At 42.5% G+C, this 24,583-nt stretch overlaps 1 protein-coding gene across 2 annotated transcripts in view; it reads left to right on the plus strand.

The window, feature by feature from the left end:
* The window catches only part of SYN2 (synapsin II), a 435,882-nt gene that overhangs the window by 94,797 nt on the left and 316,502 nt on the right, over positions 1-24,583 (plus strand). The gene's annotated exons all lie outside the window — the stretch shown is intronic.

Consider the following 24,583-nt stretch of genomic DNA (forward strand, 5'->3'; position numbering starts at 1 on the left):
CTGAGTCTGGGGGTCCCCCAGGGAAGGTTTTGGGGAGACCACAGTGAGCTAGACACTCTATAATTCTTAGCTGGTGGCAGTGGTACCAGGTCCAAGCTGGTAACTAAGCTTGGAGGTTTTCATGCTAACACCCATATTTTGGACGCTAAGGTCCAGATCTGGGAAGAAATGTTATGACAGCCTCATGCTGGGCAAACAAGAAATGAAATTCAAAAGTTCGCAGGGCTTTTTCTGTCTACCTGGCCAGTGCATCGACTCCAGATTGCTGTCCAGAGCGGTCACAATGTGCACTGGGGGATAGCTCCCAGAGGCCAATACCGTCAAATTGCGGCCACACTAACCCTATTCTGAAATGGCAATACCAATTTGAGTGCTACTACCCTTGTCAGGGAGGAGTACAGATATCAATATTAAGAGCCCTTTATATTGATATAGAGGGCTTCGTTGTGTGGACAGGTGCAGGGTTAATTCGGTTTAAGGCTGCTAAATTCGGTATAAACCCATAGTGTAGACCAGGCCTCGATTTGTTGATTCAGTTCTTCTGGTTGTGGAGGTAGATGATTGGGACAGTAGACTTTAAGGTCAGAAGGGACCATTATGATCATCTAGTCTGACCTCCTGCACAATGCAGGCCACACAATCTCACCTATCCACTTCTATAACAAGCCTCTAACCTATGTCTGAGTTATTGAAGTCCTCAAATTGTGGTTTGAAGACCTCAAGCTGCATAGAATCCTCCAGCAAGTGACCCGTGCCCCATGCTGCAGTGGAAGGCGAAAAACCTCCAGGGCCTCTGCCAATCTGCCCTAGAGGAAAATTCCTTCACGACCCCAAATATGGTGATCAGTTAAACCTTGAGCACGTGGGCAAGACTAAGGAGTACAAGCGTTATCAGACACCAGGAGAAAGGTCCTGTGGTGAGGACAAAGAAGGTGTTTGGAGGAGGCCATGAGGAGGTAGCCCAGGGATTTGTAGTTGTCATGCAGCTATTACAAGAGGCACTATAGACAGCTGCAATCCACAGGGCCCTGGGCTGGAACCCGGAGTAGAGGGCGGGCCTGGGTTCCCCCCAAACCTCCCAACTCCTGATCAGACACAGGAGGAGTTGATCCAGACTGTGGGGAAGATCACTGAGGTGAGAAAATCTGCCAATAAGCGCAGGACCACCAAGGTAGAGGAGGAACTTTGTCACAATTTATAAAGAGCAGTCATTTCCCCCCTCAACCTTCTTTTGGATAGGCTAAACAAGCCAAGCTCTTTGAGTCTCCTTTCATAAGGCAGGTTTTCCATTCCTCGGATCATCTAGTAGCCTGTCTCTGAACCTGTTCCAGTTTGAATTCATCCTTCTTAAACATGGGAGACCAGAACTGCACACAGTATTCCAGATGAGGTCTCACCAGTGCCTTGTATAACGGTACTAACACCTCCTTATCTTTGCTGGAAATACCTTGCCTGATGCATCTTAAAACTGCATTAGCTTTTTTAACGGGCATATCACATTGGCGGCTCATAGTCATCCTGTAATCAACCAATACTCCAAGGTCCTTCTCTTCTTCTGTAACTTCCAACTGATGTGTCCTCAGTTTATAACTAAAATTCTTATTATTAATCCCTAAATGCATGACCTTGCACTTTTCACTATTAAATTTCATCCTATTACTATTACTCCAGTTTCCAAGTCATCCAGATCTGCCTGTATGATATCCCGGTCCTTCCCTGTGTTAGCAATACCTCCCAGCTTTGTGTCATTCACAAACTTTATTAGCACATTCCTGCTTTTTGTGCCAAGGTCAGTAATAAAAAGGTTAAATAAGATTTGGCCCCAAAACTGATCCCTGAGGAACTCCACTACTAACCTCCTTCCAGTCTGACAGTTCACTTTTCAGTATGACCTGTTGTAGTCTCCCCTTTAACCAGTTCCTTATCCACCTTTCAGTTTTCATGTTGATCCCTATCTTTTCCAATTTAACTAATAATTCCCCATGTGGAACCGTGTCAAATGCCTTACTGAAATCGAGGTAAATTAGCTCCACTGCATTTCCTTTGTCTAAAAAATCTGTTACCTTCTCAAAGAAGGAAATCAGGTTGGTTTGGCATGATTTACCTTTTGTAAAACCATGTTGTATTTTGTCCCATTTACCATTGACCTCAATGTCCTTAGTTACTTTCTCCTTCAAAATTTTTTCCAAGACCTTAGGTAAAGGAGGGAAGCTGAGGAAAAGGCCGTTCTTTAGGTTTCAGGTAGATATTTTGGGATTTTGAAGATCTACAAGGCCAGTTCCTGTTGGGGGGCCTCTGATTTATATTTTATTGTGTATGTTTCTGAAAAAAAGTTTTGTAGCATGCATAGGTTTTGGGATGGGCACAGTTAATAAAAATGAAAAAATAATGATTGTAAACTGGTTGGTTTGTGCTTAGGGCTGTTTTGGGGGTTCTGTGCATTGTCTGGTCATGTAAGTTTGTTATAGCCATATTTCGGCTTCATGGTGCATATGAGCATATGGAGTTCTTTTTTCAGTATACTGGGTAAAGTGTCTGGTCTAGATGGAGAGTTGTATTTTAAGTATTCTCTATTAAGTACAAGTTTGATCAATTTGTGGCATCTAGCTGTGATAAAAGACAAATGATTATTTTGAGGCATCATTCTGTGTGACTTGAAAATTGCTTTTACTAATGACACAGCATTTTCCAGGACAGCAGGCCCTCTTATTAATCATGATGTACTGGACAATAATATCAGCTATGACCAGTTTAATGCTGGAAATGCATGATGGTATAGCAACGATATCTTGCTGTTTTGATTCCGTACCTTTTATGGTTTTGCTTAAAGCAGCATTTATTTTGCTAATATTAACTCATGCATTAAAACACTATTTACATCAGGATAAGATAATGTGTTTATGCTCAATGGAACCTTTAAGAGTATTATCATCTGCAATGCAAATGCTAGGATTCTGGTTTACAAGATTGCTTTTGGCTCTCATGCATCAATACCCACTCAGGGGATTCCAGCGTGCAGTCAGCTGTAAGGCATTACTGTGGTGCTCCTAAGAAACATAGAATGATTACATGGACTTGCTACACCAGCCATGTGCCAGAGTCACACTGAATGACTTCCCTGTAATTCATTCACCATGAATATTAGCCTCATGGTCTCTTCTCTCAACAATTTTTCAAACACAAGCTTATGCCCATGATTTTGTTTACACTGTACTTAATATATTTGCATATTTTTCTACTTACAACATATGGGAATATTTGAAACTGTAGCATCCAAGTGTCAGAAGTTTATATATCTTGGTAAGCATTTCCTGAATTATGGAATGTGATGTGCAATTTTACCCAAGTTGAACTCCAAATCAGTTCACACTAGAAAAAAGCCTGAACCAGAGCTCTGGTTCCAGAACATTTTACCTACCCCAAATTTAGGAGAATTTGGTTCTGTATCCAAATATAAGCTTTGCAGCTGATCTCTATTTCAAACATTCTAGTATAAAGAGAAAGAAATTCCTGTTAGTTCATCTATGGTTAAGGTTCAGATGCGACCTTAAACTGAAACATGATGGTCAAGTGTTTTAAATATCAAAATAGTGCAGTAACTTTGCTTTCAAGTTTCTGTCTCTGATTCATTATTCTTATTTCTGTTCCAAATTAATAAAAATAAATATTAAAGATTTTTTTGTGTATAGAGACCTGGTTTAAAAACTAAAAATCAATCAAACAAAAATCCCTATTGCTTTGATTTTTTCACGTGCTTTAAGTATCTTGTCTTTTTAAAGATTAAATTTTGAAGGTACGTGTATAAGATAATTTATTAATTTTATGAAGCCTTGGTCACTGGCAACCTGGCATATTTAAAATGTCAGAATGAACAAATATTAATTTGGAAGCTTCGGAGCAGGAATATTCAATTTTAGATTTAAATATAGCATGTGACTCAGCCTGCCAAATTTCTCTGGGAAGATGCTTTTATGAAAGGGGAACAACATAGAAAAGCGTGGTGCTTTTGAACATACAGATGGTGCGGATGAGATAACTACTTAGCAAGTCATGACATGAACACTGGGGAAATAAACAGATTTTCAGATCTGAAAGGTAAGATATTGTTGAGATGTTTGAAACTTACTGCTCAGCAACAGAATGTCTAATCCAGTTCTCATGCCATAAGCAGCCAACATGCTATATAAGTAAACAGGGCAGTGTGGGACTACTCTGGACATTGGAAAGGCAAATTGACAGCAGTTTTAAATAACTTGTATGTGAAGAATGAAGGAAACTGAGAATCCAGTATATCTAGTGCAATAATCAGCATGTGAATCTAAATTGTGGTAATACATTTTAAATATATAATTATTAATAATAATGTAGAAATGATAGGTATGGTTCAAGCCAGCCAAGTTAGCATTAGGGATAAAAGTGAGCAGACTAGAGGGGAGAAGACCCAGGGTACATCACAAATTATATCCCTACTGCCTGAGGAGATTAGCAAAGAAGGGCAGTACATCCTGCTACTGTCTGTTTTTGCTGAAGAGACCTCTGTGCAATAGGATCCCCTTTTAAGGCAGCTGTGGTTAGGTTGGGGGGAGCTTGGTTACAAGGCTCTGTTGGAGCTCTGCTGCCAGGTGTCAAGAGTCACAGCCAGAGCAACCCAATGGCACAAGCCTCTGGAGAGGACCAGATCTCCAAGCAAACTGCTCTAGTCTTCCATTGATCCCCTAGGGATCTTCTGGGTTTGGGATGAGAGTCTCACAGCCTAAGGGGGTAAACACTGCACCTGAATTAAACTCTGCAAGGGGCATCTTCAAGTGGTTTTCCTCTTTCTCTGTCCAAAGAGGTAATCAGAATGTATGGCAACTACTGGCAACTATCATCTTTTTAATGGTGACCGCTGTGATTCTTGGAGAACAAAGTCTTCTTACAAGCCCTGAGAGTAAGGGGTAGTCACTTTGCCTCTTTAGAATTTAGTTACTAATATATTTCAGATTTTTTAAAATCCCCCCCCCCCTTTTCTTTATTTTCTATTAGTTTTCCAAACCAGGCACTGTCTTTTTCTTTTTCTTTTTCTTTTTTTTTTTTTGTGCCTCACAGAGAGGGTTAAGTTTTCTCGGTGAATAAGAGGTTATTTCAGCATTTTGGAGCCGTAGAAAGAAAGATCAGAGAGGGCTGGAAGCAGAGAGGGAGGATTAAAGCTATACAGGGGCTGACATAAGGGATTGACAGAGCTAAGAGGATCTAAGAGAGAGCTGGAGCTGCACCTATAGCACTGGAAAGGGTGAAATGAACAACAGTAGAAAATGCTCAGAGCAGATAAGGGTTCATGTATTATTACAGTACTAGAGTTCTACATACCATTTTCAATTTCAAAAATCCTGTTGATCTGAGTAGTTGATACATACTAAGAACAGTGTCTATCTTTGAGTAAAGAAACAATGGAGGAGATAGAAGGAGCTAGGTCAAGATATGTCACTGAGTTTTAGTCAATATTTTAAAAATTTCAGTTTATAATTAGCTATAAAGAAGTGTGAAGCTAAAATCTTTTCTTACCAAATTATTCCCCTTTTACTGTGTGGGTATGGGTGCATGCTTTCTTGGCTGTTATGGACTTGTTATGGACTTGCTTATGGTCTCTGCTCAAAAGAGGCATGGAAACATTTTGGAGAAAGTAGGGGTGGGGGAATCATCAACCAATAATGTCAAAAATTGGAACATAAATTTGAAGAAGAAAAACAGTAACATTCTTGTTCTCTCAGTCTTGACCATGTCCGTTTAAATATGTAAAGCTGCTAAAATAATTTTGGTATTGAGGCTTAAACCCACAAGCCCAAAAAATTTAAATGCCAATATTTAGAGTAAACATATGGAGTAAAATAAACCACCCACAGAAGCTAAAATGATAAATGACCACTTAGTCCTTTGTTCTGAATTTGGTGTAAGCTTGTTGTTTGCCAAGATTTTTTGTTATAAAGTTATCAGCCAGAAGAGACAGGGTACTTTAAAGTCACACCAGAGAAAGAACTGGCATAGTTTTTGCACACAGAAAAGATTAGGCGGGTTAGAAACTAAAGAGGTTGTCATAACTAGATTTATATAGAAAAAATATCATAGTGTGAGTTGTGTAGATGAGCTGTTCACATCATAACTTGAGTTCTGAATGATTATTTCTGTAACAGAAGCTCAGGTCTGTGTCCTTATGGAAGATGGAATACTTAAAACTTATTCTCTCTCACTCTTACACTGAGACCTGTATGTTCATCTCTAAGTCATCATCATGGTAATTTTCTTAATTCACCTTTTTTATGTGTTCAGTGTATACAAGATGTTATGGTTTACACCATGGCCTTTTTGTAGGTAAGTAGAGTAGGTAAAAATAGAGTGACACAATTTCAATTTGCCCTTCATTTAGTCATTGCAAAATAGCTTTTATATGAATATTACGAGAAATGTAATATCTTGCCATTTTTATATGCATGGGAGTCTTCTGTCCTAAGTGCAGGACTCTGTATTTGTCCTTGTTGAACCTCATCAGATTTCTTTTGGCTCAACCCTCCAATTTGTCTAGGTTACTCTGGACCTTATCCCTACCCTCCAACGTATCTACCTCCCCCCCAGCTTACTGTCATCCGTGAACTTGCCGTGGGTGGAGTCCATCCCGTCATCCAGATCATTAATGAAGATGTTGAACAAAACCAGCTCCAGAACCAACCCGTGGGGCACTCCGCTTGATACCAGCTGCCAACTAGACATCGAGCCGTCGATCACTACCCATTGAGCCTGATGATCTAGCCAGCTTTCTATCCACCTGATAGTCCATTCATCCAATCCATACTACTTTAACTTGATGGCAAGAGTACTTTGGGAGACTGTATCAAAAGTTTTGCTAGCGTCAAGGTATATCATGTCCACCACTTTTCACATATCCACAGAGCCAGTTGTCTCATCGTACAAGGCAATCAGATTGGTCAGGCGTGACTTGCCCTTGGTGAATCCATGTTGACTGTTTCTGATCATCTTCCTCTTCTGCAAGTGCTTCAAAATGGATTCCTTGAGGACCTGCTCCATGATTTTTCTGGGGACTGAAGTGAGGCTGACTGGTCTGTAGTTCCCCGGATTCTCCTTCTTCCCTTTTTTAAAGATGGGCACTGTTTGCCTTTTTCCAATCGCTCTAATGATACACCCTTATTGATATGATTTATTATAAAATTTTGGATGTTGTACAGGTATGTCCTTTTAAGCATTCATTAGTCTGAAAGCCTGTATTCTCAGTTTATATGTGCATATATATATATATATATATATATATATATATATATATATAAAATGTTTTGGCATATATTATGCAGTTTCCAAAAAGTTCAAACGTATAGTGCTAATTTATAAGGACGTTCTTCTGAAAAAAAAAGTTAAACTGACGTTTTTATTTGGTGAAATAAAGGTTCATGATAATGTAAATAATTTGTAAAGGTCTGTGGAATATACTGTACAAAACCACCAAGTGCCTAGGGGCTTGCAACACTGTGTTCTGTTAATTTTGAAGTACTTCATTAACATTTCTTTCTGCACACCTGTGTCAAGAAACTAAATACTCTGAATGTGCAAGGACTGTATATAATATGAATAACAGATTTTAATTAATTTAGAGTCAGAATATTTTAGCTTCTTGATGTGTCTTCATATTGTTATGCTCTCGTTATGCTTTTAACTCTTAAGTATGCAGTAAAATGAATATTCCTCTGTATTTTCACAACAGACCAATAGAACAGAGTTTAAACATTGACACAGTACCCTATTGTAAATTTTAAAAAAGGAGTTCATTTTTGAGTTCATTGCTGAGTAATTGGAATATCCTAGCAAACATAAAAAATGTTTAGCTAACCAATGGCTCTCACATTTATTCATAGCATGGGTCTTTTCTTAATAAAAAGATTGCCAATAAACTCTGTAGCAGTGAAGAAATAATAGTAGGTAAAACTGGTCAATGTTTTTACTCAAAAATTCTTTCCACAAAAATGGCCTTTTCCCCAAATGGACTTACAGAAAAAGTTTTTTTGTTTTATTTACTGGAAATTTTGATTTTTTTGGTTCTTTCCCTCCCACTTTTTTCCTGGCAAGCTCAGCTTTCCTGCACCAGTTTAGATTTGTAATACCTCAACTTGGTGTTTAAGGAATGCTTAGTATCCTGATGTATTTTACTGTTCAGCATAGTCATGTGAAAATACTTTATCATTTTATCACCCATTATGTGAATAATTTCAACATTTTTTAATTTGTTTTTTTTGTTTCAAACTGGAACAGAAAAAATGCATATTAGAAATTTCCTATTAAATTGAAATTCTTTTTAAAAAAATCCATGTTGAGAATTTTCTTTTGCCATTTTTTGAAAGTTTGTTAGAAATCAAAATTTTTATTGTTTTTTATTTTTATGTTATCTGACAAATCAGTAGTAGAAGTATATAATATATCATACTGTGTCATATTATGACGTGACGTATTGTACACTACTACTGTGTCATAAAATAATGTAAAAAAAAATAAAAAAAATTACAAACTGAATAATAATTTTGAAATGAGTGTAATTTTTTGAAAATGAATTTTTTGGAAAGAAATATTTCACTTTGACATTTATTTTACAGGAAATTTTATCAAAATTAGTACAATTTCACAAAAATATTTGGCTCAGTCAAGATGGCATTTTCCAACAGAAAATTGTTTTGATGGTAATTTTCTAGCCAGCTCTACTGTGTATGTGTTTATAAGCTGGAGAACATATGTGGCATATATAGCTATTTATATATAGGCAGTGGATAAAAACCCCAGGCAGAGAGAAACAGGTGTCTTTACAGTTATGGACATGTCAATTCTGCATTTAAATGCAGTTTGATGTTCCCAGAATGCTCTTTCAACTCAAGTATAGGTAATATAAATGCTGGAATTATCACCTTTTCTATTGCACCAAAACTGCTCTCATCAAGATCTCTAGTGGCCACTTTCTGGCAAAATCTCAGGGCCTTTTCTCCATCCTCATCCTCCCTGACCTCTCTGCTGAATTTGACACTGTTCATCACTCTTTTCTGATAGGTATCTTGTCCACCTCTGGTTTCCATAGACTGTCTTCTCTTGGTAGTCCTCCTACCTCTCTGGCTATTTTGTAGCACCTCCTGCTGTTGGATCTCCTCCTGTTTCCCACTTTCCATGAAAGTCCCACAGATCTCTGGCCTAGGGACCCTCACCCCTTGTCACCTACCCTTTACGGTATCCATATCTAATCCTGTGGCTTTGACTACGATTGCTGTGCCACTAATTGTCTAGCCCTTTCCTTAACCAAAAGACCCTGTATGGGCACCGAGCTCGAGCAGTGATTGTGGCTCTCTCAAAAATTGGCATGAACCTGTGCATGTGTTTTAACTACTTGTTTACATGTGAAATAATAAGGGCGTAACACTAATCACTGGGGGTAGGAAATGGCTAAGTTAGGAGATTGAAGGACATTCTTGTGGTACTGGAGATGCTCTGCTACTTCTGAGCATGTATAATGTACCTTACTAAGTGACTATTTAAGCAGCGGTGTTCTATTTATTTAATTTCTTATGTGTTTTGAAGTTAGACTGTTTTGAAGAAACTGATATATTTGTTCTAACTGCAACCAAAATAGAGTGGAAAGAACATTGGAGTTCTTGGATTTTCTGAAATGCAGTCTGTGAGATGCCCAAATTCATGCACTCAAGTATTTTTTTTGTGTGGCATGTGCTTCAAAGTGCTGCTAAATAACTCATATTGAAAATGTTATCATCTTGGTGGCATCAGTATCTGTACTTAAGCATGAATGCAGAAGTTGAAAGCTAGTGTTGTTTAGGATGGTTTTTAAATACTGCTCAAATGCTGAAACACAGACTTGTGGGTTATTACGTTGGTTCCCTGACAATGGTATGTTTTTCTTCCAAATAAAGGGCAGTGTAAATAGTGATATAAACACTTAAGCGTCCCAAGTTTCAAATTAAATGTTAAGTATGTTTGTGACCATTACCAACAGTACAATCTGAACTGTTGAACAGCTGTGTCCCTTCAGTTGTCCAACCTCGGGTGTCTCTTACACTGCTTCACTCTGAGAGCAACTGCTCCTGGTCTACCCATACACAGCCTCCAGCATGTAAATCATCCCTCAGCTATACTGTATGAGTGCTATAGCTACCCAGCCAGCCACCCATGAATTATATTAGAGAGCACCACCAGCAAATTCCCAGTCCCAGAATTATCCCCAGAAATATATGTCTTGTGTGCCCAGTCCCATCCTGTACAATACAAGTTCATAGAAAGTCCATCATTTCATTAATAGAAAATGATATGCACAAATCTTGTTATCCCAAATGAAGTTCCAAAACACTTCACCAAATATATTGGTTTAGATAAAACAATAAAACAACTTTATTAGCCTAAGTACAGAAATAAAGATTTTAAGTGATTACAGGTAATGAGGCATAAAAATCAGAATTGGTTACAAAGAAATAAAAGGTAAAATGCAAACTAATACCTAACATAACAGATAAGTGAATTCAAAATGAAAGTCCCTTAGACCACATGTTCTAGCAGTCTTACTGGCTGAATCTTCCAGCCAGGATCTCCCCACAGTCCAGTGATGCTTCCTTTCTCTTTGAAGTGTTGTCAATGCCATGAGTAAAGATGAAGGGAGGGGTGATGTGTGTCCTCTGTTCTCATTTCTTATAGTTATTTTCCTCTTTGAAAATCATCCCCAGCTGAGGTTCAGGAGGCCAAAAATCTATTTGCACGAGAACCTCCAGCTGTTCCATTGCCAAGATGTAAATTTCTCACTCAAGCCCTTTTTCCTGCCAAAGAATGGTTGCTTAACTGGATGATAGTCTATTTGATTATGTTGACACCTCTCTGAGGTGTTGGCTAGACTTTTGTCTCTGGAGAACTGGTCTGAAGCTGTTTCCCCAGACTTGGAACATGTCTTATACAGTAGAATTTTATAACTTTGCATACAGTGCTGCCACACATATTTTACTGGGACAATAATGTTCAGCAGATTATAAGTTTTCAAACGATACCTCACAAGGTATACTTTGTACAAAATTTTATCGTAGTCTTGTAAAAGTGGTAAGTGAAAGGGTACAGACTGTCACAATGGTACTTTAAAGCAGTATAATGTATTACCGGCAGGAAAACCGTATGGCACAGCCAGAAGTCAAGTCATTAAACAATTAATTGATTTGCACCCATACCATTTTCTGAGATTTGAACACAGCTCACAAGCTAAGTAGGCTTAGGCTAAGTCACTGCTTTAGTGAGTCTGCCTCCATGAAATACCTAGTTACTGCAGGAAGTGATGGTGCTAATTCACTAGGGCCACTTCCCTTCTACATCAGTGTTGAACCAATGCCCCAGGCAGGTGTTAGAGGTACTGTGTTCCTGGGGAGTGCTATATTTTGTAAGAGACACAGACCTGGATCTGATCATTTCTGGTCATTATATTCTAAGAAAAGGGACATAAACCCAGTGTTCTTGCTATATTCTGATGTGGAGGATAATATTCTGCCTACATAAATTCCTCCCTTTAGGTCCAAGTAGGCACAGTTTTCTTCACTTCCATTCCTTAACTGTTAGCTAATATTGTGTGCAGTGTTCAATAATCACATGTTAACTCACAGGTGGCTACATTTCAAAGGGTGAAGTTATTTCTGATTTGTGTATATTTTGCAAATGTGAAAACCTTCTTGATTCTTGTGAGCAGTGTTATGTAAGTCCCAACTATTAATCTGTTAGTGTTTTAGAAAAACACTTTTTTGCTTTGAAAATCTGATCGCATATGAGTATGAATTTTCAAGATGGAAATGAGAAATTAAGTTATATACAATAAAGCCACAAGGTGGAATGAGCAGCCCTATCAAAATAGCTGTTTCTAAGTAGTGGTTTTTTTAATTTATGAATTAGAGGATAGGATAAAAGACTTGCTCTCCTTGGAGATGTTCCATAAATATTTCAAAGCATGAAGAAAAATGTGCTTAAAAAGGAAAAACTCTCAGTCACAGGAAACAGCTAAAGAAAGAATTAGCTTTAGCAAGTTTACACAGGAAGTTCTAGAATCCTTAACAAATCATTCTGTTACCAAGTATTAATGCCTTTAGTTCATTACTGTTGGTGATCATGTTGCATCAACTCAAAGTGAGTCATGAAGAGGAAATAATTAGACCTGTTTTAATTAAAAGGGAACCCGTGCAGTGTTAAACACGCATGAATAAATTAGGTGATGACATCTGAGAATAATCTACAAGATTTTACACAACAAAATATTCTCATAAAAGCATGTTTTCTATACATTTATTGTATGCCATTATTAAAAATGTAGCTGAGAGCATGCAAATGTGGATATTGGAACCATTAGTAAGGCACATAAAACAGGAGTTTTTTCTAGAATGCTATACTTTCTCCTGGGAGGAAAGGAAAACTTTGTCAAATTGCAGTACAAAAAATAGTAAAAAAGTAAGGTAAAGCTCTTGTTTGTGTTAGTTCAGTTATCTTGACAAAAGCAAATACAAGCATCAGGTATTGGAAATTCTGTTTTCCAGCATATATCCAATTATTCTTTTCAGACATTAATATTTTAGGTTTTAAACTGTCCACTGTAGGAGAGTGAATGACTCAGGATAGATAATCTGATCTGAAACTTTTCTTCTCTAGGTTGCCAATTCAAATCCAGATCAAAGAGAATGAAAAATTGTTACTGATATTTCTTCAGTTTTCTTTGAGAAGTGAGGTCATATCCCAATCCAGGTTGTAATGCATTACATTCACATCCCAAATGACATTAATTGACAACTTGTCCAGCATTCATAGCAAAACGGTACCTGCCCTGTAGATACAAAATTTCAGGATTCAGGTTGGTGAGTCAGGACCCTTTTGCAAACACTAAAAAAATAGATTTTAATATACTCACTACTTGTACCTACCAGCTGAGACCCACTAGAATCTTTTTGGGACAAATCTGCTGCTGCAGCCCATGATCTTCAAAACTGTAAAAATAAGTTATGAGTCCATGTTTATTTGCACATGAAAATTAGCATGTAAATGGAGATACTTGTACAATTTCAGAACTGGTTTCAGTCTAACTGAAAATCATCTCTGTGTGTGATTTTTTAAACATTTATTTATTTATTTATTTTTGCTGGGCTTAGAGCAGGAGTGGGCAAACTTTTTGGCTCGAGGGCCACATCTGGGTATGGAAATTGTATACCATGCAGCATCTCTGCATGCTGCCCTGTCCGCAGCACTCATTGGCCCTGGTTGCCGGCAAGTAGGAGCTGTGGGGGTGGAGCTCCCTGGCTGCCCCTACATGTAAGAGCTGGAGGGGGGACTTGCTGCTGCTTTTGGGAGCCACACAGAGCCATGGCATGTGTGGAGCGGGGCAAGTCCCAGACCCCACTCCCTGGCAGGAGCTCGAGGGCCAGATTAAAACATCAGAAGGCCTGGATGCGGCCTCTGGGATGTGGTTTGCCCACCCCTGGCTAAGAGTGATCCTTGAGAATCTCTGGATAGGTCCCAAATTCTACATAATCATCCACTTTTTAATAAAAATAATGTTCTTCTTCAAGTGCTTGCTCATATCGATTCCAATTAGGTGTGCGTGTGCGCTGCGTGCACGTTCGTCAGAAGATTTTTACTCTAGCAACACTCGGTGGGTCAGCTGGGTCGCCCCCTGGAGTGGCGCCATTATGGCACCGGATATATACCCCTGCCGACCCAACAGCCCCTCAGTGCCTTCTTCCCGCCCATGACGGTCGTTGGAACTGTGGAGCGCAGCTTTGCTGATCTCCACTTCCCTATCTTACTCGTTGTTCTTTAATGTTAATTGTGTTTATAGTTTGAGTTTTTACAGTTGTACTTAGTGTTAGTTGTTGTATATATATGGTTAGTGTATATAGTTGAAGGGGGGATCGGGGATTAGCCCCTTTCTTCCACCCCGGTGCCGGGCTCATGCTCAGGTCACCGGGATTCAAACCGTGCTCAGCGTGCCAAAAGCCGATGCCAGTAGGGGATCCCCATGACTTCTGCCTCAAATGCCTAGGGGAATCCCACCTTCCTGAAAAGTACCACATCTATAAGTCATTTAAACCGAGGACGAAGAAAGAGCGGGACTTTCGACTGAAACAGCTCCTCATGGAGGCGGCACTTAGCCCTACAACGTTGGTACCGAGCGCTCAACAGCCTGCATCTGTGAGGAGCGCTCCTTTGGCTCCGGACCGCTCTGGTACCACGAAGGGGCCATGGCACCGACCCTCACCGGCACCGACGTCTGCTCAGCACCGCTCCCTGTCCCTGCGGCCCAGGAAGCAACACAGCGCTCCGGCGGCTTCAGCAACACTTGCACCCCAGAAGGAGCGCCCGTTGACAACGGATCACCCGGCATCATCATCTACCGCGGCACTGCCGAGTGCGGCACCGTCGATTCCGGTCCTGCAAGGCCGTTGACTCCGGTGCCGAAAGCTCCCCAGCTCACGGCGTGGTGGAGCTCGCTCTCCCATCCACGCCAGAGACCTTCTACATGGCAAGGGAGTTGATCGTGATGACGGAGACCACGCTGCCTCAACCCCCGGCGCTGCCGGTGTGGGTCATACAATCTATTGGCAAGCCTGCCTTGCTGAGGCCACCCTCCGTGGGAGCCGCCGAGAGGCATCATTCAAGATCTCAGTCCTGCCGATGATCTCGGTCACGCCACCTATCCCAGTCCCGATGGCGCTCGCAGTCCCGGCACCACTCTCCATCATGGTACCAGTCGCACTCGCGGCACTGTTTGGCCTCCCGTTCGCCTGCCAGATACTCACGGTACCGATCTGACTCCCGACACCGTTTCTGGCACTGTGCATCTCGCAGCTGTTCCAGGCGAAGGAACTCGAGATCTCGGTCAACCTCCCGGCACCGCTACGGTTGCAGGTCCCGGTCTCGCTCGCGGTACCGTTATAGCTCCCGGTACAACTCTCTGGTACCACCCCAGAAAAGAACAACCAGAACTGGGGCTCCCTCTCAGGGTCTGTCAGCACCGCTGTGGCCGTCAAGACACACACATCGGTGTCATCACAGACTGGTAGAGCTTCCTATCTACAGGAGCGCGACTTGGATGTCCCCAGCCATATATTTCCCGAGAGCCAGAGCCACGAGCAAGGACCCCATCGCTGGTCCTTCTGGACACCATGGGCATACCAGGAAGCACAAGGTGCTCCTTCAGTGGTTCCACGATCGACTCCATCAGAACACCGGGTGCCAGAGGCGACAGTAAGACGCCCCCCCCACCCCGCCATGGGCACGGATGAGGCTCCAATACCACCTGCAGATACCCAGGTCCCACCTGATGCAAATGATGCTCCTCAAGAACAGGAGCCCCCACAGGACCCTCTAGTCCCTGGCTTCTCATCTTCCTCCTCTCCAGACGAGGCAGTGGCAGGAACATCCTCCTCAAGCCCTCCACCAATTGATCTAAGGACCCATCACAACCTCTTGAGACAAGTGGCTCAAAATATGAACTTACAGGTGGAGGAGGTCCCTGAAATAGAGGACCCTGTAGTGGACATCCTTTCGGCTGACGCAGCTACTAGAGTGGTTCTTGTTTATCCGCACCATACAGACAAATGCTGACACCATTTGGCAATCCCCAGCCTCGATCCCCCCCACAGCAAGGGGAGTAGAGAGAAAATACATGGCCCCCTCAAAGGGGTATGAATATCTCTACAGTCACCCACTCCTTGCTCTCTAGTAGTGCAGTTCGTGAACGAAAGGGAGTGTCATGGCCAGCAAGCCCCTGCTCCTAAGTCGAAGGAGGCTAGGCGCATGGATCTCCTAGGCCGCAAAATATACTCGGCCGGGGGCCTTCAACTTAGGGTGGCAAACCAACAAGCCCTCCTAAGCAGGTATAACTTTAACACGTGGACGTCCTTGGGAAACTTTACGGAGCTTCTTCCCCAGGAGTCCCGTCAAGAATTTACGGGCCTACTTGAGGAGGGTAAACAGGTGGCAAGAACCTCCCTCCAAGCCTCTCTGGATGCAGCGGACTCTGCAGCCAGAACTCTGGCGTCAGGAATGACGATGAGGTGTATCTCCTGGCTCCAGATCTCCGACCTTCCTCCTGAATTACAACAAACTATTCAGGACTTGCCCTTCGAAGGCCAGGGCCTTTTCTCAGACAAGACTGACCCCAGATTGCAAAGTCTGAAGGACAATCGCATCATAATGCGCTTGCTGGGAATGCACATGCCAGTGACCCAACACAGGACCTTCTGGCCCCAGCCACACCGCCCTTACGCCCCGTCTAGGCCGCGTCAGGAGTTTAGCAGAAGGCGTGGTAGAGGGAGTCGTCGGAGGCAGTCTGGCCCCCAAGGGGATCAAAATCAGGCCCCCCCAAACCACCAGCGAGGCCCAAGCAGAACTTTTGATGGGACACCTGAGGATGGCCCGCCAGTTACTTTCCCGGATCTTTTTCCTCCGTTTGTCAACCGCCTCTCCCATTTCCTCCCTGCCTGGTCCCAGCTCACTTTCGATCATTGGGTCCTGTGCACGGTGGAATTGGGATACCACCTCCAGTTTGTTTAAACCCCACCTTCCCACCATCCCTCCCCATCCTACAACCAATCCTAGACCTGCGAGAACTCAACAAATTCGTGATAAAGTTGCAGTTCCGCGTGATAACCCTGGGGACCATTATCCCATCCCTGGATCCAGGAGACTGATATGCCGCCCTTGATATGAAGGACGCATATTTCCACGTCGCAATTTACCCACCACACAGATGATACCTCCATTTTGTGGTCAAGCATAAACACTTTCAGTTCACCATACTTCCGTTCGGCCTTTCTACGGCCCGTGAGTGTTCATGAAATGCATGGCCGTAGTCGCCGCCTCCCTCCGGCGTCTGGTACATGTCTACCTATATCTCAACGATTGGCTCGTTTGAGGGACCTCCCAGTTACAAGTGTCATGTCACTTGTGCATCGTCCAAGACCTCTTCAGGAGCCTAGGGCTGCTGATCAACATAGAGAAGTCTACTCTGACACCCTCGCAGAGAATAGACTTCATCGGAGCGGTTCTGGACTCCAATCTGGCCAGAGCCTGCCTCCCACAGTTGCGTTTTCAAGCAATGGCTACAATTATTCGAGGACTTCAAACCTTCCCGACAACGTCGGTGCGCAACTGCCTCAGTCTAGTAGGTCACATGGCCTCCTGCACCTTCGAGACCAAACACGCCAGGCTACGTCTCCATCCCTTTCAAACTTGGCTTGCTTCAGTATACCGGCCATGCAAGGACAGCCTGGACTCGGTGCTTACTATTCCCCAGAAGGTTCTAGGCTCCCTAACCTGGTGGCTAGACCCCACTCTAGTCTGTGCAGGGATGCCATTCCACCCACCACAACCCTCGATGGCCCTAAGCACGGACGCATCACTTCTGGGTTGGGGTGCTCACCTCGAGGGTCTACGCACTCAAGGCCTCTGGTCAACTCAAGAGTTAGCCTTACACATCAATGTGCAGGAGCTGAGGGTGGTGCGTCTAGCATGCCAGGTGTTTCGAGAACATCTCCAAGGCCGTTGTGTGTCAGTGTTCACGGACAACACAACGGCCAAGTTTTACATAAACAAGCAGGGCGGAGCACACTCCTCCCTCCTTTGTCAAGAAGCCTTCCACCTCTGGGACTTTTGTATAGCCCACTTGATCGATTTGGTAGCGTCCTTTCTCCCAGGAGTCCAGAATACTCTGGCGGATCACCTCAGCAGATCCTTCCTGTCTCACAAGTGGTCGATTCGTCCGGATGTCATCCATTCTGTTTTCCGGAAGTGGGGGTTTCCCCACATAGACCTCTTTGCCTCCTGCGAGAACAGGAAATGCCAGGTGTTCTGCTCCTTCCAGGGACGATCTCCGGACTCCCTATCAAATGCTTTCCTCATCCCGTGGAAGAAGCACCTATTCTACGCCTTTCCACTGTTTCCGCTGGTCCACAGAGTCCTACTCAAACTTCGCAGGGACAGCGCCCACCTGATCCTGATTGCTCAAGCATGGCTGAGGCAGCACTGGTACACCATGTTGTTTGACCTCTCAGTGGCAGACCCGATCCCCCTGCCACTCTGGCTGGATCTCATAACACAGGACTTCAGCAGACTTCACCATTCGGACTTGCAGTCTCTTCACCTCACAGCATGGTTGCTGCGTGGTTGAGCCAGTCTGAGTTGCGTTGCTCTGCCTTGGTCCAACAGGTGCTCTTGGGCAGTAGGAAGCCTTCCACTAGGATGACATATCTGGCCAAGTGGAAGCATTTCTCCTGCTGGTGCGCTCAACGTAACTTAGTCCCCATGCAGTTGTCAATTTCTACTGTCCTGAACTACTTCTGGTCCCTGAAAGAAAAAGGCCTATCGGTCTCATCCATAAAGATGCATCTTGCAGCCATCTCCGCCTTCCACCCAGGGGAAAATGGCCGATCAGTCTTTTCTCACCACATAGTTTCAAGGTTCCTCAAGGGATTGGAATGTTTGTACCCACAAGTTAGACGCCCGACCCCTATCTGGGACCTCAGCCTGGTGCTAGCCAAGCTTATGGGTGCTCCTTTTGAACCACTAGTCACCTGCTCGCTGCTGTACCTTTCCTGGAAGACAGCCTTCCTCGTCGCTATTACTTCGGCAAGATGAGTATCTGAGCTTCGGTCCCTGACAGCGGACCCCCTGTATATGGTGTTCCGTAAGGACAAGGTAGAGCTGCGATCACACTCCTCCTTCCTCCCTAAGGTGATGTCCGCCTTTCCTGTCAATCAAGACCTCTTCCTTCCAGTCTTTTTCCCAAAGCCGCACCCATCGCTTCGGGAACAACATCTGCACACCCTAGACATTCGCAGGGCTCTCGCCTTTTACATCGAGAGAACAGAACCCTTCCGAAGGTCGCCTCAGCTCTTTGAAGCTGTGGCAGACCAGATGAAAGGCCTACCGGTCTCATCCCAATGAATTTCATCTTGGGTAACGTCCTGCATCCGTACATGCTATGTCGGGCAGCTAGGTGGTCATCAATTCACACCTTTGCTTCACATTACGCATTGGTTCAACAGTCCAGAGATGATGCAGCATTTGGCTCAGCAGTTCTGCATTCTGCAACATCTCACTCCGACCCCACTGCCTAGGTACGGCTTGGGAATCACCTAATTGGAATCGATATGAGCAAGCACTCGAAGAAGAAAAGACGGTTATTCACCTTTGTAACTGTTGTTCTTCCAGATGTGTTTCTCATATCCATTCCAAACCCGCCCTCCTTCCCCTCTGTCGGAGTAGTCGACAAGAAGGAACTGAGGGGCTGTTGGGTTGGCAGGTGTATATATCCGGCACCATAACTGCACCACTCCAGGGGGCGACCCAGCGGACCCACCGAGTGTTGCTGGGGTAAAAATCTTCCGACGAACGTGCACGCGGCACATGCATACCTAATTGGAATGGATACGAGCAACACATCTCGAAGAACAACAGTTACAAAGGTGAGTAACCGTCTTTTTATGTATTTTTCTCTGCAAAGTGAATGTGTCTTAGAGCAGTATAAAGAACAAGGAGTACTTGTAGCACCTTAGAGACTAACACATTTATTTGGGCATAAGCTTTCGTGGGCTAAAACCCACTTTGTCAGATGCATGCAGTGGAAAATACAGTAGGAAGATATATATACACAGAGAACATGAAAAAATGGGTTGTTGCCATACCAACTCATATTTTTTCATGTTCTCTGTGTATATATATATTCCTACTGTATTTTCCGCTGCATGCATCTGATGAAGTGGGTTTTAGCCCACGAAAGCTTATGCCCAAATAAATTTGTTAGTCTCTAAGGTGCCACAAGTACTCCTCGTTCTTTTTGCTGATACAGACTAACACGGCTACCACTCTGAAACCTTAGAGCAGTATAAATGCCACCAACCAATCCAGGAGTTTTTAATAATTCAGAAAAATATAAACTAGTTTTTAATAAATTTACAGAATTGGATTGAACTTAAAAAAAATAAAGCACAACCATCAACACTATATTCTTGTCTACACAGTGAGTTACTGCGCAGCAAGCCAGGGTGTGTATCTATACCACATCAGCTTGTCATGCGGTAATAAAGACACACCGTATGTTAAATGAAAATATACATTTCTTGCAAAGGCTTTCCATTAATCGCAGTCAACTCATGCACACGATTAACTTAAAAAAGTTAAACGCGATTAATCACAGTTTTAATCACACTGTTAAACAATAGAATACCAATTGAAATTATTTAAATAATTCTGAATGTTTTTCTACATTTTTAATATATTGATTTCAATTACAACACAGAATACAAAGTGTACAGTGCTCACTTTATATTATTTTTTTTACAAATATTTGCACTGTAAAAATGATAAACCAAAGAAATAGTATTTTTTCAGTTCACCTCATACAAGAACTGTAGTATGGTTTCTTTATTGTGAAACTGCAACTTACAAATGCAGATTTTTTTTACATAGCTGAACTCAAAAACAAAACAATGTAAAACTTCAGAGCCTACAAGTCCACTCAGTCCTACTTCTTGTTCAGCTAATCACTAACACAAACTAGTTTGTTTACATTTACGGGAGATAATACTGCCGGATTCTTATTTACAGTGTCACCTGAAAGTGAGAACAGGCATTTGCATGGCACTTTTGTAGCCAGCATTGCAAGATATTTACATGCCAGATATGCTAAACATTCTAATGCCCCTTCATGCTTTGGCCACCATTCCAGAGGACATGCTTCAATGTTCATTAATAAAATAATGTGTTAATTGCTTAGTGACTGACTCCCTGGGGGAGAATTGTATGTCTCCTGCTCTGTTTTACCTGCATTCGGCCATATATTTAATGTTATAGCAGTCTTGAATGATGACCTAACATATGTTGTTCGTTTTAAGAACACTTTCACAGCAGATTTGACAAAACGCAAAGAAGGTACTAATGTGAGATTTCTAAAGATACCTACAGCACTTGACCCAAGGTTTAAGAATCTGAAGTGCTTTCCAAAATCTGGGAGGGATTAGGTGTCGAGCATGCCTTCAGAAGTCTTAAAAGAGCAGCGCTCTGTTGCAGAAACTACAGAACCTGAACCATCAAAAAAGAAAATCAACCGTATACTGAAGGCATCTGACTCAAATGATGAAAATGAACTTGCGTCAGTCTGAACCCATCATCAGCACGGATGCATGTCCTCTGGAATGATGGTTGAAGAATGAAGGGTGATATGAATCTTTAACGCATCTGGCACGTAAATATCTTGTGACGCTGGCTACAACAGTGCCATGCAAATGCCTGTTCTCACTTTCAGGTTACATTATAAATAAGAAGCGGGCAGCATTATCTCTCATAAATGTAAACAAACTTGTTTGTCTTAGCGATTAGCTGAACAAGAAGTAGGACTTAGTGGACTTGTAGGCTCTAAAGTTTTACATTGTTTTGTTTTTGAATGCAGATTTTTTTTGTACATAATTCTACATTTGTAAGTTCAACTTACACAAGAAAGAGATTGCATTACAGTACTTGTATTAGGTGAATTGAAAAATACTATTTGTTTTTTACAGTGCAAATATTTGTAATCAGAAATAAATATAAGAGCACTTTGCACTTCGTATTCTGTGTTGTAAATGAAATCAATATATTTGAAAATGCAGAAAACATCCAAAAATATTTAAATAAATGGTATTCTATTATTGTTTAACAGTGCCATTAGTTGTGATTAATTTTTTTAATCGCTTGACAGCTCTAGTTCTTACATATCCAGCTTTGTGAATTTAAAGAACTGAACACACCACACGCTGACTTAGAGTGCAGGACATCTTTGGTGATTAATGAAAAATAGAAAAAAACATAATACCTTAACTGAAAGTACCAGGTCACATTAGATGAAATCAGTAGCATGTTGTGACAGCAGTAGCAAATATTATGAGATATAAGGGATGCGTTTTATATGTGAATGAGGGAAAAAGTCTTTTTAAAAAAAACTAAAATCACTCTGAAAAGCCATTTTGAAATCAGGTAGATTGTCACTGTGTTGTTAAGTAACTCTAGACTTTGTAGGAGGATCTGCATGGCCACTGAGATCATATAGTCAGTCAGAAGGCTGCGTCTGCACTATATCACCAGGCCAGGCATCATATAAGATATATGTAGCTACATGGCACAGTGAAAAGCAGGGTGCATCCACACTGTGATGTGTAGCTACATGTCTCAGGCTCTGGCAGGGGAGAGGCAGTAGGGAGAGGCTCCAGCAAAGGGGAGGCAGTGGGGCAGGGCTCTGGCAGGTCTCTGCTGCCTCCCCCCTTTTCCCGCTGCTCCAGTTTTTTCCAGCGGTGGGGGAAGGCTCCATAGCAGGGAGGAGGCAGAGCTTTTCCCCAGTGCCTTCCCTTTGCTGGAGTCTTTCCCTGCAGCAATGGGCGGTTCCAGCAGCGGGAAGCTAGCGGAGCTTTTCCTCACTGCCTCTCTTCTGCAGGAGTCTTTCCCTCCTGCCTCCCCACTGCTAGAGGCTTTCTCCACTACCAGAATCCTCCTCTGTGGTGGAGAGAGACTTCAGCAGCTGGGAGATATCGAGAGGCACAGCTTGGGTGAGTAGAGAGTCATGTAGGGTATGTTTTTGGATACATATCCATAGGCTTCAGGCATATCTTTACTCACCTACGCAGTGCCTCACTGTCTACTCTATGCCGTGCTAGGGAACTACCTAGGATTGCCAGGTGTCCAGTTTTCAACCGGCATGCCCAGTCGAAAAGGGACCCTGACGGCTCTGGTCAGCACAGCTGACTGGGCTATTAAAAGTGCAGTTGGCCACCCACAGCGGGGCTAAGGCAGACAACATGTAGCTCCTGAAAGCATCTAGCTTAGGCTGGCTCCTAGGCGCAGGAGCGGCCACGGGGGCTCTGCATGCTGGCCCTGCTCCGAGCGCTGAATCTGCAGCTCCTGTTGGCCAGGAACCACTATTTTTATAGCTAAGTTAGATTTTAACTTATATATTTTATTTTTTACATTTCCTTTTAAAAGTATACGTTCCATTAATACTGACTCATCTCAGTCTTTATTGTACGCAGTGTTTTTGTAGCTGTGTTGGCCCCAGGATATTAGAGAGACAAGGTGGGTAAGGTAATTTACTTGCCGAGGCATGACCACAACTCTCAGAAATGTCTTAATCATAAAGGTCTCTGAGGCCAACTTAATACTGTACTTGCATCACAAATAATGGTGAAAAATTAAAGCATGTTTCAAAGTCATAACACGTCATACTCACTATATTTTTACTGGAAAATTAGATGGTTACATCTGTTTGCAGACTAAGTACTACAAACAAACCCTTCAAATCCTTAATGCAGTTCAGTAATTCCATTCAGTTCCTCACTTGCTGATGTCATGCAGCAGCTTTACTAAATTAAAAAATATTTTTAATTTTTTTCATTCTCTGTAGAGTCCATAAAGTTAAAACTCTTTAGTAATTAAAGATATGAAGAATATTATGTTTTGTGAGTCACTTTTTTGGCATGAATGAGACTATTTGGGTTGGTTTTCAGAAGTGTACGTGCAAATCCAGTATGTGCACATGCAAATTGCTCATCAGATGAGAAACTGGCTATTTGTATGTGCAACTGTCTTGTTTATATATGCAATTCCAGTAATTGCAGGTGCAGATCAGGCACATATTTGCACGTAGTTATTCATGCATGAGTTTATGAAAATCAGGCTCTTTGCCTTATGGTGTAGACTAGTGCTTTTCAAAGTGGTGGCACCAGTCCGTGAGCCATTCGCGGCCGGTTCCCAGCGAGTTTCCTCATAAGAGTGTCGAATAGGATAATAATATGGCACCGGTCCCTGGCGCATTGGAAAAAAAAGTATCCAGTGTAGCCAGGAATAAACGTTTGACTCCAAATCTTGTGCTTTAGCTACAAGGTCATCCTTCCTCCCCACTTATGTTAGAATAATTGTGGGATAGTGAAGAAAAACAGGGGAAGCCTCTTTTTAAAAAGGATATTGGACATAGCCTCTTTGCTCCTATTCAGACAGAGAGGAGCCCACAGGAAATCTAATCCCATTGACTATACAGAGCCAAGCTACAAAGAGTGGCAGGAACATCGCTCTTTGGAATAACAATCCCTGGGGAACAGGGAAAATGGAATGGTTGGAAACTCTCTTCCCTTCTCCCAGTAGCTGTTAATATTAATTTGAAACTAATTAAATGTAGTACATTTCTAGATAAAATGAAGGCTTGTAGGCCCTGGGCCTTCAGCCAACAGAAGGTGGTGTGTGCTTTCTGGTTAATACCCTTCCAAGTTCTCCATTTTCATCTTCTTTCGTCCCTTAAGTTCTCCCCCTTGCATCGCTGAATTCTTTCTCTTCCCCTTTGCCCCCTCCTGTGACTGTTCCCTCCTGGTCTGTGAGGAGCTTTTACTGCTTTCCATGTATCTGATGCCTTCTATGCTGATGGATAGAAGCACAGAGCAGGGAGAACAGGTAAGAGAAGCAGCCTGTGAAGGGCAATTACAAGAGCTAGTCCTGCTAATGTTAGGCCAGGGGCCCTTCTCAGTTC

Source organism: Gopherus evgoodei, chromosome 7 (genome assembly GCF_007399415.2).
Source record: "Gopherus evgoodei ecotype Sinaloan lineage chromosome 7, rGopEvg1_v1.p, whole genome shotgun sequence".
NCBI lineage: Eukaryota > Metazoa > Chordata > Testudines > Testudinidae > Gopherus > Gopherus evgoodei.